The sequence below is a fragment of the Brienomyrus brachyistius genome, chromosome 2 (assembly GCF_023856365.1).
Source record: "Brienomyrus brachyistius isolate T26 chromosome 2, BBRACH_0.4, whole genome shotgun sequence".
Lineage (NCBI taxonomy): Eukaryota > Metazoa > Chordata > Actinopteri > Osteoglossiformes > Mormyridae > Brienomyrus > Brienomyrus brachyistius.
Window position 1 is genome coordinate 22,301,891 of NC_064534.1, and position 12,188 is coordinate 22,314,078.

Genomic DNA, 12,188 nt, shown 5'->3' on the forward strand with positions numbered 1-12,188 from the left:
GTAGGTCTGAGGCCTGATGGCTGGATGGCCGATGGAGAGGTGGTGACTCCGAGGTCCCTCCTCCTTACGCCAACTGTTGACAGCATCTGCCATGTCAATTAGGACAATATCCTTGAAAATATCATTCCGCCAGAAAAGAAATGCTGCAGTATGAGATGAGAATTACTGCTCCGAATGGTACTATAATACACTGGATAAACTCGCAATAAAAGGAGTCCACACTCTATTATTGAGCAGCTGGCCCGTTTTATAGGTTGACACCATCCCTTGGGCTGTTTCTGTACACATCCTGTGAATGAGAACATGGTGAAAAGCTCATGGCTAAAGCCAACCTGCCAAGATGCTAGTTGCTGATGTTCTGATTTAATGTTCTAAGCTAATATTGGCAAAATAATCGTAATTATAGCATCAAAATCAGCTAAAGACCTCAGAGAGTTTGTGATGGACCTGACTGACCCGTAGTTCATTACACTTCATTTCTTTAGTAGATGCATTTATCCATAGTGATGTAGAATTGAGAGAAGGGGGTCAACCAGTCCTTCCCCAATTAGGATTAAGGGCTTTGCTCATTGGCCCAACAATGAAATGTCTTCTCCAGCCATGGGATTTGAACTTGCAACCTTCATAACATGGACACAAATTCCTAACCCAATGCGTTACAGCACCTGAAATCATGGTAACACCACTGTTTTAGGTTCATTTTGAGATGGTGCCTCTCTCATGCTCCAGGTCTGCAGCCTTGCTTTCCTACCCTATTTGATGACCTGTGCCTGGCCACGCTCCCAGCTCGTCCCCTTTAAGTCACCTTTCACGCTCACGTAGCTGCAGTGACCAGATGCTGGGCATCACTGCAGGACTGACTTTGATCCTGCTTCCATTTTTCTATCCATCGTTACTTCTGACTTCGAGTTAGTCCCTGTCTGTCAGGATTTGACCATGAAAAAGTGGAGAAACGCTGCAGGAGAAAAACTAAAGACAAGCTGTAAACATAGAAATCTGATATGAATCGGTGCCATTCAGCCCCAAATGCTCTCTGGCACGAGAATCACGTAAATGATGGTGGATTGTACATCACATTTGTGGGTGACGTGGACCCGGTCCAGCTGAGCATGACAATGGTCTCACAAGCAGCCGCTCATCGCTTGCTCTAGCGTCAAATAGGGGCCGGTTTTTATACCGTGGGGGGTGAGGCGGTGATCTGGGTGACCTCACACCCCTGTTAGACACACAACATCTTCTGTTCTGAGCACAAAAGTAGAAGCACAAGCCTCACTGAGGGACTGAACATGGCTGCCCTGGACCCAGACCCATCCCAACTGGCAGTCCCAGCCTGGGGAGTTTGGGGGGGGGGGGTCACAAGACCCCCGAAGTGGTGACCCAAAGATAGGTTTTCAATTTAACTCACGGTCCAACAGAAATCCCTGGTGTGACAGACGACCTGATATTCAGAACAAAATGCCACACAGCGAAAGCTCACAGCTGAGTGCTCTTGCACTTACAGTAAAGCTCACCCTGTAGTGCCCTACTTTATGGTTTTACGCTGTGTGTACTGCATTAAACCCCCCCCCCCCACCATGTTCATATCCTGTGGCACCGTCCTCAGTCCCTGCATGCTTTTATACAGTCCCAGTCAGAAGTTCGGATCCGCCAAGCCACCAGGAGAGTGATGACCTGCCCACCTGACCTAATCACAGTAGAAATTGTTTCTGGAGCTTCTCCAGAGAGTGAGAGAAAAGCAGCCAATGAGTGTGGGAACCTCCTGAAGGGTGGCTTGAAAGGCATCCCAGGAGGCCAGCTCATGAAACTGGCATAGAGGAGACCGGAGGGCCCAGTGGTGGGATCACAATGCCAATGCAAGGATTTATACCAGCAACCTTCAGAGCCCCAACCCACAGAGCTGGACCTGCCAACAAATATTGTTTTTTGTCGAATCCTTTTCTTGGTCACTGCATAATTCCATGTATCTCATCTTATAGTATTGAAGTCTTTTTTATTGCTCCAAAATGTAGAGAATAGTACAACTAAACATTTCTATGGGTAGGAGTGTCCAAGCTTTTGACTTGTATTGTACGTAATCATTCTGTAATCTCTTGATTGTGCAGTATCTGAGCTGTACTGTATCACTGTTTCCCTGACAGGCAGTACAGTTAATTCCATCAGCTCGGTCTCCATCTTGGGGCGCGGTGCAGCGGCTTGGGGGTGTAATGGAGTGGAGCTGCACGCAGACGAGCACCGGGCCTAATCGGCACTCGCGAGAGTCAGGTGGATGTGTGCGCCCTGAGCCTTGGCCAAAGGCCATCTCGTCAAAGTCAGCTCGGCAAACTCCAGGTGACAGTATCGCTCGCAGCAGCAGAGCTTGTGTTACATTATTAGCGGTTAAAGGGAATGTCAGAGTCACATTTACAGCTTGGACTGGAACTCCGTTATGGTTTGTTTTCCTCTCGCTCTCCTTCTCATGTTCTCACCGCCATAATGCACTCCTGTGTTTTGAAGTGAAAACGTGACTTGGGGCCAAACAGAGGAGATGCATTCATGGACCGTCTCCCCGTAGATCTGGACCACTGCTGCCCCTGAACTCTCCAAACCTCTACTGATGCTGTGTGTGTGTGTGTGTCCGGGTGTGTGCGGGTGTGTGCGGATGTGTACGTGTGTGTGCAGTTGTGTGTGTGTGTGTGTGTGTGCGTGCGGGTGTGTGTGTGTGTGTGTGCAGGTGTGTATGTGTGTGTGAGAGTGTGTGTGTGCGTGTGTGTGCCTGTGTGTGTGTGTGTGTACATGTGTGTGCAGGTGTGTGTGTGTGCAGGTGCGTGTGTGCATGTGTGTGCCTGTGTGTGTGTGTGCGTGTGTGTGCCTGTGTGTGTGTATATACATGTGTGTGCAGGTGTGTGCGTGTGTGTGCAGGTGTGTGCCTGTGTGTGTGTGTGTGCGTGTGTGTGCGTGTGTGTGCGTGTGTGTGCCTGTGTGTGTGTGTGCGTGTGTGTGCGCGGGTGTGCATCTCTCAAATCACGTGGGGCGGTATTAGCGTAGTGAAAAAGGAGATGAAAACACTTTCCCGGAAAAGTGAGAGCCCCCCATGTGGCCCCCCGCCCCACTCCAGGTTTTCACATCCATCCCTGGCTGCTCCTGTCCTCGCCCGAGGTTTTCAAAATGCTAACTTCTGATGCGGAACTAAACGGAAAACAAAACAAGGACAGAACTTAACAGTAAACATGTTTACTGTCAGCTGCTGTAGCCACCACGTTGACGTCTGCGAGATGTATTTACCGCCGAGGCTCAGTTTAATCTCATCTCCTCCAGGAAATGAGACTTGGTGACAGTGATGTCAACAGGCCTTTGTTGCCGATGTTCACAGTGTCTGTGTGTGTGTGTGTGTGTGTGTGTGTACGTGTTGATAGTGTGCAGCGTTTCGACAGTATGCACACATGTGTGTGTCTGTGTCTGTGTGACTTGGGGTGGTTCTACTTTGTGTTCTTCTAATACAGGGGTGTCAAACTCCAGTCCTGGGGGGCCGGAGCCCTGCACATTTTTTGGGTTTCCCCTCATTTAACACAAATGATTCAGCTCCTTGTGCTAATTACCACACAGCTCTTGAGCTGAATCATTTATGGTGGAACAGGGAAAGAACTAAGCTACACAGGGCTCCGGCCCCCCAGAACTGGAGTTGGGCACCCCTGTTCTGAAATAACAGATTCCTTGCTCATGACACCAGTCCTTATGCTGACCTGTGAATTACAGGTCATTCCTTGCTCTGTCAGTGGGAACGATGTTCAGTAACTAGCACAAAGCGGGAAAATTGTCTGTGAAACTGGAACATTCCCACCAAAAGAAGCAGCCCTTGGAATTAGATTTAGATTTGAAAAGCGGACCTGATACATGTACTTCACATGTTCCTGTAACAGAAAGTGCATGTAAAACCTTCACGAGCGAAGTCGCACTCTAGCACCAGTGCCCTGTCCAAAAACACGCGTCAGTTAACTTCTACCTTCACTGTTGGTTGATCTCTGGCTGTCATTTGTCAGTAGGTGCCCAAATATATCCCTGGGATATGTGACCAGCTAATGGAAGAGAAAACCCACCATGATGAGTAATTTTCCATGTCACAGATCGGTTTAACCTAGTCCAGCTTATCTAGTCAAGCTTATCTGAGTTCATTCCTTACAAACCCATTTACTTCCAGATTTCTTGAAGGAGACAATCTTAATTTTATTCATAAAGAACAAATGAGTACTAATCAATCAAGCAAAATAGTAACACAACACACGGTCATGACATCAAATCAAATAATTAACAAGTATGCACAGCCAACTGCTTTCAGTTCGACTCGCTTATTAAGAATGCTGAGATTAATTAACTGTATTAATCGACTGCAGGCAGCTCATTTAGTCTGGATACTGACAGCATGGTCACAGGTATGCAGGTGATAAGGGGCTGGGGGAGTGGGGTCGGGGGGGGGGTGGCGCAAACATTCCCTGACGTATGTTTGTTGTTTTAGTGCGAGTGCAGATCCTGTGCTCTGTGAGGTCATGCAGAGGCCTCTAGGTTGAAGTCAGGGGCAAGAAAAGTGGCAAGAAGGGTGGGGTGAGGTGTGTAGCGGGGACGCGGGGGGGCTTGTGCTTCACCAAGCCAAGGTCCCTCTCGGTTTTCCTCCGAACAGCATCTCCGCATTCAGGTTCCTTTCATCTTCCTGTATCCGCTTCTCGCTCTGCCTCAGGGTGGGAGGGTGCCTGACGTACACAAGCAGAATCAGCGTGCGATTTCCCATCATGCCTTTCAAGCCCTGACACCAAACAGGAAGCTGCCGTGTCGCGTGGGCAGTGTGAACGCATGGTGTTCCCGACCAAAAACTCCTTCCGGAACATTCTCCCCAAGCATCTGATGAAGAAGATGCCTTGTGACTGGTATGTCAGGTAGCTTACGGTGGGTGACTGGAATCCCACGTAAAACCCCTGTCAGCCCCTAGGGGGGCAGCCTCCCACCTCCTCTCACCAATACAAACAGGAAACCCCCAGAATCCTCACAAAAGCTTTCCCCCTTACCGCGCAGCCCGGGCTCGGCTGCCAATCGTCCTCGAAACTGTCCTTTGTCTCTCTTTTATTCCCCATTCACTCCATGTGGCTGTTTAAGAGGAGATCAAGCAGAGGGAAGCAGTATGTTAGACTGTAAATCCACCCTGAGGACCCTCGTCTGATGGAGGGTGGCATGTAATAAATTTGACCTGTGGAGAAAACAACTCTGTGTTTTTTTTTTTGACAAATGAGTCAGAACACTTTTGATTGTCGAGCCGGTAATGAACGAGGGTGTAAAGTCGACGGCGTTCAGCGCGGACGTTTTGCACGTGTCCCCCGGGCGGCCACGAAGTGAAATATGAAAGTGGAGTTTTTAATGCTTTTATTTTCTCGCCGCGCGCCTTTTCAGCAGCTATTTGTCTTAATACTCTGCACTGTTGTCAGAGAAGCCGATTCCTCTACCCATTAATAAAAATAATACCTTCCAGAGCGAGGCCTGTTGGTTTAAATGTGACTTTTACAGCGTTCTGCCTGCCCTCCCATGCAGAGCCGCTTAGAAAAGCTGCTCTTCCTCCCTATTCCCTTTTTGATAAACCCCGTCCCAGAAGGCTTGGCCCCTAGACTTTGCCCGCAGGGGTGAAGGACAGGGGAAGGTGTGTAAAATCGCAAGACAGTCAGGACACAGCAGACAGAAGCTGACATGAAATGAAAGGGCAGGCAGGCAGGCACAGCTGTGAGGCACACGGGAGGGGTGGACCTAGGAAAGTTTAGCACAGCTCGGGGGGGTGGGCTGGGGGGCGCATTCAGGGGCCCTGTGACCCTGCAGAACCCCTGCTTCTGTTTGTCTGCCTGATGGACGGGCAGAGGTGTGCACAGTGGGGCGCCTGTGTGTGTGTGTGTGTGTGTGTGTGTGTGTGTGTATGTGTGTTAAATTCCTGTGGGGGTCACGGTGAGGCCATGCCCCGTGGCTAAGCGCAGGGAAAGGCCATTAATTACGCCGCCTTGACACTGGGACGGAACGGCGTGTAATTGATGCCTTCTGTGTTGCTGGAGGAGCAAGCAGTCACGCGGTAAAAGGGTCACCGTCCCACAAGGGAAGGGGGCACCGTTTTCACGGGAAGTCCTGGCCCCCAGGTGGGAGCCAGTGGGCACAGCCTAGCTTTCAGCCTCTTATTAGCAGGATTTGTGGAGGGCCGCTGGTTTGGGGTGTGTGTGTGCATGTGTGTGTGTGGTCAAGCATTCTGACCATTTTTCTTACAGGCTCACAAAGGAGCAGGTCCAATTAGGAGCAGAGGTAATGGATTAACCTGCCTGTTTTTTTTTTTTTTAGCTCTTTCACAAATGTGAACTTTTCTGGAAAACCACCCCATAGTGACCTGTGTGTGTGTATGGGGGTGGGGAGGGCTCCTGGCCCTTTGTGTTTACTTAGGCCCTATGTGTGTGTCCCTGTGTGTTCTTCCCAGGGGGGATGAGCGATTACCCGTCACAAGAAGGATGGTCTCCTGCTTGTTGGGGGTCCTTTCAGCACTGGGGCAGCCCTTTGATCTGCCTGTTGAATAATGAATAACGAATGAGACACTGGCTGGACAGAGGGAGTGTTTGTGTGCTGGGGGGGGGTCTTCCCAGCCATGCTGGGTGCCTTGTTCGACCTCTTTCCCACCTTGCATTGCAGCATGGAGGCGGAGATGTCTGAGACAGGGGTGATTGAGAGGGGATGGGACATGGGTCAGAGGTCAGCAAGAGGACTACAGCCAGGCCAAGGTCCCAAATCTCAGCAGAAGGCGCTGCTGGAAGCTCACCTGGAGGCCCGACTCGGCTGGAAAGCCGTTTTGGCCCCTGCTGTTGAAAAGTGAGAAGGGAGGCCGCTTTCACTCCTCAGTCCTGGGGTGAGGATCACCCCCGTGGTAAGACTGCCCCCCCCTGGGCGGCGGAAGTGGGCAGCCGAGCTGATGATATACTGTGGTCCTCATATGCATGGTTCATTCTGCTATTCACCAGACACCTTCCTGCTAACAGCGACTGTCTAATACAGATTCAATGGCTAAACCACATGCGATCGTTGGTGACGCGTACGGAAGCTCGGATCCTGCCGGAACTTGTGGATGGAGGCGGGGTGTTGCCCTTCCTGCCAAGAGAATGACAGATTGGTGGAGTTACATGCTACTTTTGTGCCATTCATGCTTACGTTAGTGGCTACCCCACTTGGCATTAGCCCCCACCTCTGTATGGGATAAATGGTAACAGGACTGTGGACCTGCATCCTGAGGTAAAATAAGTCATCTCCATTTCCTTAGACCCCCCCAACATAAATCTAGCAAATTGCCCAACGTGCGTGTATCCATTCCTATTGATTTGAATGCTAAAACAGAGCCCAGGGAATGGGGGAACAGGACACTTTGTACTGGGTAGAACCCATATGCTAAAAGGATTTCTTTGGCATTTAAATCGATGGCCTAGGGAAGGGGACTATCATTGACGCCAGTGAACTTTCGACACAGGCCTTTGAAGAAGGAAAATACGATCCCCGTTAGAACATTTATGGGGAAATTATCAGCGGCAGAGAGGGCCCAATGAGGTGAAATACGGCTCGCAGATCGCTCTCCCGAGCTTGAAGGAGCAGCTAAGCAGACAAGCCTAAAAAACAAAGAGAAACAGATTTAAATCCAGGCACAGCCAGCGGGGGGCAGCGCAGCTGATTTACGGCCATATTGATATTGAATTGAGTAGAAAACGCAAAACAAAACAGGTTTGTGAAATTGGCTGGGTGTCCCGCCCCCTCTCAGCTGAACCCTGTACGAGCTTCACCAGAGTGTGTGGTAGCATTCCCAGGAGAGCATGCGTGCGTGCAGGTGGCAGAGGTTTGGGCTGCCATGGGGGGGTTCAGAGTGATGTAATGGTCGCTCACAAACCCTGAAAGAAAGTCTATGTCTCTCCTGGATGAGGAGGAAGGAAGGAGAGGGGGAAGGGGAAAGCGAGGAGAAAAAAAGAGAAGAAATAAGGCCAAGCCTTGCGATTTGATGTGGGCGTTTTTCTGACAGCTATAATTCTCCAGCCTACAGAATTCCATCAACAGGAGTTGTGTTAAAGCTGGTGCCGTAGGCCTGCCGCCTTTCATGTCTCCCGCACTGACAGGTAGATTTATTAGTCCTGAAATTTGTACAGATCACATGTCACCCATGGCAGACTGTCAAAGTGAGAGCAGGGAGCCCTCCTGTAGCCCTCCTGTGTGTAGGAGAGGGGGGGGGAGAGAGGGAGGCAGGACAGGGGCAGGCAGATGGAGGAGATGGAGGGGGGAGGAGAGGGAGAGAGAGAGGGAGACAGAAGGGAAAGAAGGAGATGGGGAGAAGGAGGGAGAGAAAGAGGGAAACAGATGAGAGGGAGGAGAGGAAGAGGGAGATGGAGGAGAGGAACAGAGAGAGAGGGAAACAGGAGAGGGAAGAGAGAGAGGGAGGTAGAGGAGGAGGGAGGGAGAGATAGAGGAAGAATGAGAGGGGGGAGATGGAAGAGAAGGAGAGAGAGAAACAGAGGGAGAAAGAGGGAGATGGGGTGAAGGAAGGATAGAAAGAGGGAAACAGAGGAGAGGGAAGAAAGAAAGTGGGGGTAGAGGAGAGGGAGAGATAGAGGAAGAAAGAGAGAGAAATGGAGGAGAAAGAAAGAGGCAGAGAGATACCAAGGCCTTATTTATACACCAAGCAAAACTAGTCAAACACCAATGTGAAACTAATTCACTTAGTGATAAACCTGCCTCAGGACCTGCTGTAGAACATTTTTCAGGACACTGCTCCAGGACCAGCTTCAAAACCTGATACAGAACCTGTTCCAGGACCTGTTTCAGTACCTACTTCAGAAATTGCACCAGGACCAGTTCAAGAAATTGCTCCAGGATTGAAATTAGAACCTATTTCAAGATCTGCTACAGGACCTGTTCTACAGCTTGCTTTAGGACCTGCCCCAGGATTGACTTCAGAACCTGCTCCAGAACTTGTGCCAGAACCTACTTATGGACGTGTTCCAGGATCGACTTCAGGACCTGCCCCAGGAAGTTCTTCAAAACCTGCTTAAGGACGTGCTACAGAACTTGCTCCAGGACCTACTTTAGGACCTGCTTGAGAACCTGGTTAAGGACCTGCTCCAGAACTTGCTTCAGAACTTCTAATTAAATTTTTCAACCTTGGGGGGCTCAGACCCACATATATGAATGTGAGGGGAGTTTAAAGCAAGTTCAGAAGTGACCATCGGGTTGGAGTTAGGTCACTGACTGTATAACCCAAAGCAGTTGAGTGGTTGCTTAAATATACAATAGCTTATGATGGTACATTAACGTTCTGTATGTGTGTGTGTGTGTGTGTGTTTGTGTGTGTGCATTATGAATGTTCTTTTTGCTGAAGCACACATCCCATGTTCTAAACGCATCCAGACTCACCATTAAGCACAAGTGATGGAAGTCAGCTCTCCCTGGGGAGCCCAAACTAGGCTACTGTGTTTCTGGGGCACAACGGAAGTTAGCAGCTGGTAACTTTGAAGAGACACTTGCATCTGCGTGCACAACATGACAACGGCACTTCCATTCTGTTGTGAATATGAACCTGCATGTGGCCCGTGTCAGTCAGGGAGGGGCTGGCTGTGGTAAGCACAGGTAACCTGAAGCCGAACTGGTCAGGGTCATGGGGGGGCTGGAAACTGTCGCAGGCAGCTTGCGGTACAAGACGGACTGTTTGTGCAAATTAGCTGCTGCTTTAGCATAGCGAGACTAGACTGAGCATATGAAAAGAGGGGAAACGCAGAGTAATCCGCTCCTGCGGGCATGTGAGGCTGGGCCTTACTGACTTACGCCGCTGGGTTTTGTCCAGGCAGATCCGTGTTCTGCCCTGAACCTCAATACTGACCCGCGTGGCATGCGGAAAGGAAACAGGCGCCAGGCCGAGGGGAGGGTGACGAATGAGAGCGGGGCACTGAGTGAAGGGGGGGAGAGAGGGAAGGAGAGGAGCGAATGAGTGACGGACAGACGAGAGAGTGAGCGCAGCAGCTTTGGGGTGGGAACAACGGGGGGGGGGGGATTGCAGCCGGGGGGTGTCAACATGGGGGAGGGCAGCATTGGATATTTCTCTGGCTTGACTCAGGAACTTCCTTGGGTCACACATCTGGTTCTTATATTTCAAAGTTAATTAGTCATATTGGGCTGTCTGAAGATAAATTTATCATCCAGGAAAAACACAAACAATGTGAAAAATGAAAGGAAGTGAGGTGACATATCACTTGACGTTTAAATAAATCATTTTGACATAATTAAAAACGTACGTGCTGTAATGGGGGCCGGGGGGGGGGGGGGGGGGGGGGTTCTTACAGACCAGGCCTTGTCTGTGTATTTTAATTACTGGGCCTCCCAAGCACAGGATTCCCTTTCTATTGCTCTCTCTCCCTCTCTCTCTATTGCTCTCTCTCTCTCTCTCGCTCTCTCTCTATCTCTCTCTCTCTCTCTCTCTGTCTCTCTCCCTTGTTCCCACTCTCTATCTCTCTCTCTGACTCGCTCACTCTCTTTTCTCCTTTACTGTCCCGCTGTTTCTTGTTATCTATCTCTCTTCCTACCTCTCTCCCTCTTTCTCCCACTTTCTCTTTCACTTGCCTGCTTTTCCTAACTCTCTACTCCTCTCCCCCTCTCCCTGTTTCACTCTCTCCTCCATATTTCTCCCCGCCCTACCTCCCACTCCCTGTCACTCTCTTCTGTGCCTCGCCCCCCATTTCCGTCTTACGCTCTTTGCTCCGAGTGTCTCCGTCCGCTTCTCACTCCGATAGCCTCTCCCCATTTTGCCCCGCTGCCTGCTAGATCCCACGTGCGTCCCGTGCTGTTTAAGCTCCGCCCCCCCTCCCCCTGATGGTGATCTCACTCAGCACGCTGTCAGCCACTGTTGTTGGCAGATCGGAGGTTTGTGATGTCGGGGGCTGACTGATTGCTTTCTGTGGGCGTCTCGTGTTGTTAAACTCGCTTTGTACTCCATGTGTCCCCAGGACTCTTTTAAGCTCTATTAATTTTTTCATTCTTTGTTTAGCCCTGCTGGTGTTTTTCATGGGCGGAGCCAGAGTGAACCCTTTCCCCGGAGCGGAGCGCAGGGCCCATCCATCAAGCTGCCTCTCATGCCGTCCCGTCCAGAATGAGTTGCGACAGAGGCCTTAACAGGGTCTAGAAGATATGATTCAATTACTGCCGCGGATAATATAAAAAGCCAATTCAATTACTGTGCTCTGAGTTATCGTATTTGACCGCGTGTTTGGTAAATGCCATCTGGAGTTGAAAAAAACAGGAGTGTTTATGAAAAGGAAGAGGTGCGGAAAGCAGGGGAAGGAGGACAGCTCGGAAAAAGACGGCAGCGGGAAAAGGGCGCGGTGACAGGTCGCGTAACACCGCGTCAGGCGCGCTGGGTAATTGCACTTTAAGCGAGGAGGCGTGCTGCATTCCTCTGTGTTTGTGACAGTTTTATTAAGAGCTGTCCACCCGCCCTGGCCCTTAGTGAAGTAAGGGAGTGCGGATAAAGGAGGGGAGCGCAGCTGAGAGACGGACTCGGGGTAGGAATGTCTCTGATTTAAACTTGGCTGCTTGTCCTTTTTAAATCAAATAAAGTGATGAGTTTGGGAGCTGTGTGTGCTCCATTAAAAAGAACCAGATGGGCAGGGCCTGTGTGTGTGTGTGTGTGTGTGTGTATGTGTGTAAATACCGTGCAGTTGTAGCTTACACAGCAGGCCCATGACAACGCTCTTCTGCATGCATGGATAGGAATGAGAAGGCTTCTTAAAGACAGTGAGGGAAAAGAGGACAAAATATGGGGTCGTCTAATCAATACACAGTGTGGTGGGAGACATCCAATCAGAACACTGTATGGAGGGGTGAAGTCCAATCAGGAGATGATGTGGTGGAAACGTCCAATCCAAGCACTGTGAGGGAGGGGACATCCAGTGTGGAGGACAAATATGTAATCACATGTGAAGATGGCGCATCATGGCAAGCATTGCACTGATGGGCGAGGGGGAGCAGGGATTGGTTCAAGCAGGTGTCTTAGACCTGTAAGCTCCTCCCACAAGCTGACACTCACTATCCACACGTGTCTCCTGAAGGCAGTGAGATCTGTATCCAGGATCAGATGGAGGCAGAGCCCATGGCCCATCAGCCATCCTGCCACCCTAAGGGGAAGA

General features: G+C 50.3%; 1 long non-coding RNA gene across 1 annotated transcript; it reads left to right on the plus strand.

Moving 5' to 3' along the window:
- Positions 1 to 10,709: 10,709 nt before the first annotated feature.
- On the plus strand, positions 10,710 to 11,633 carry LOC125726486 (uncharacterized). The gene is made up of 2 exons (XR_007388186.1): positions 10,710 to 10,926; positions 11,051 to 11,633. It is a non-coding gene; the product is annotated as an uncharacterized LOC125726486 (long non-coding RNA).
- Positions 11,634 to 12,188: the final 555 nt, after the last annotated feature.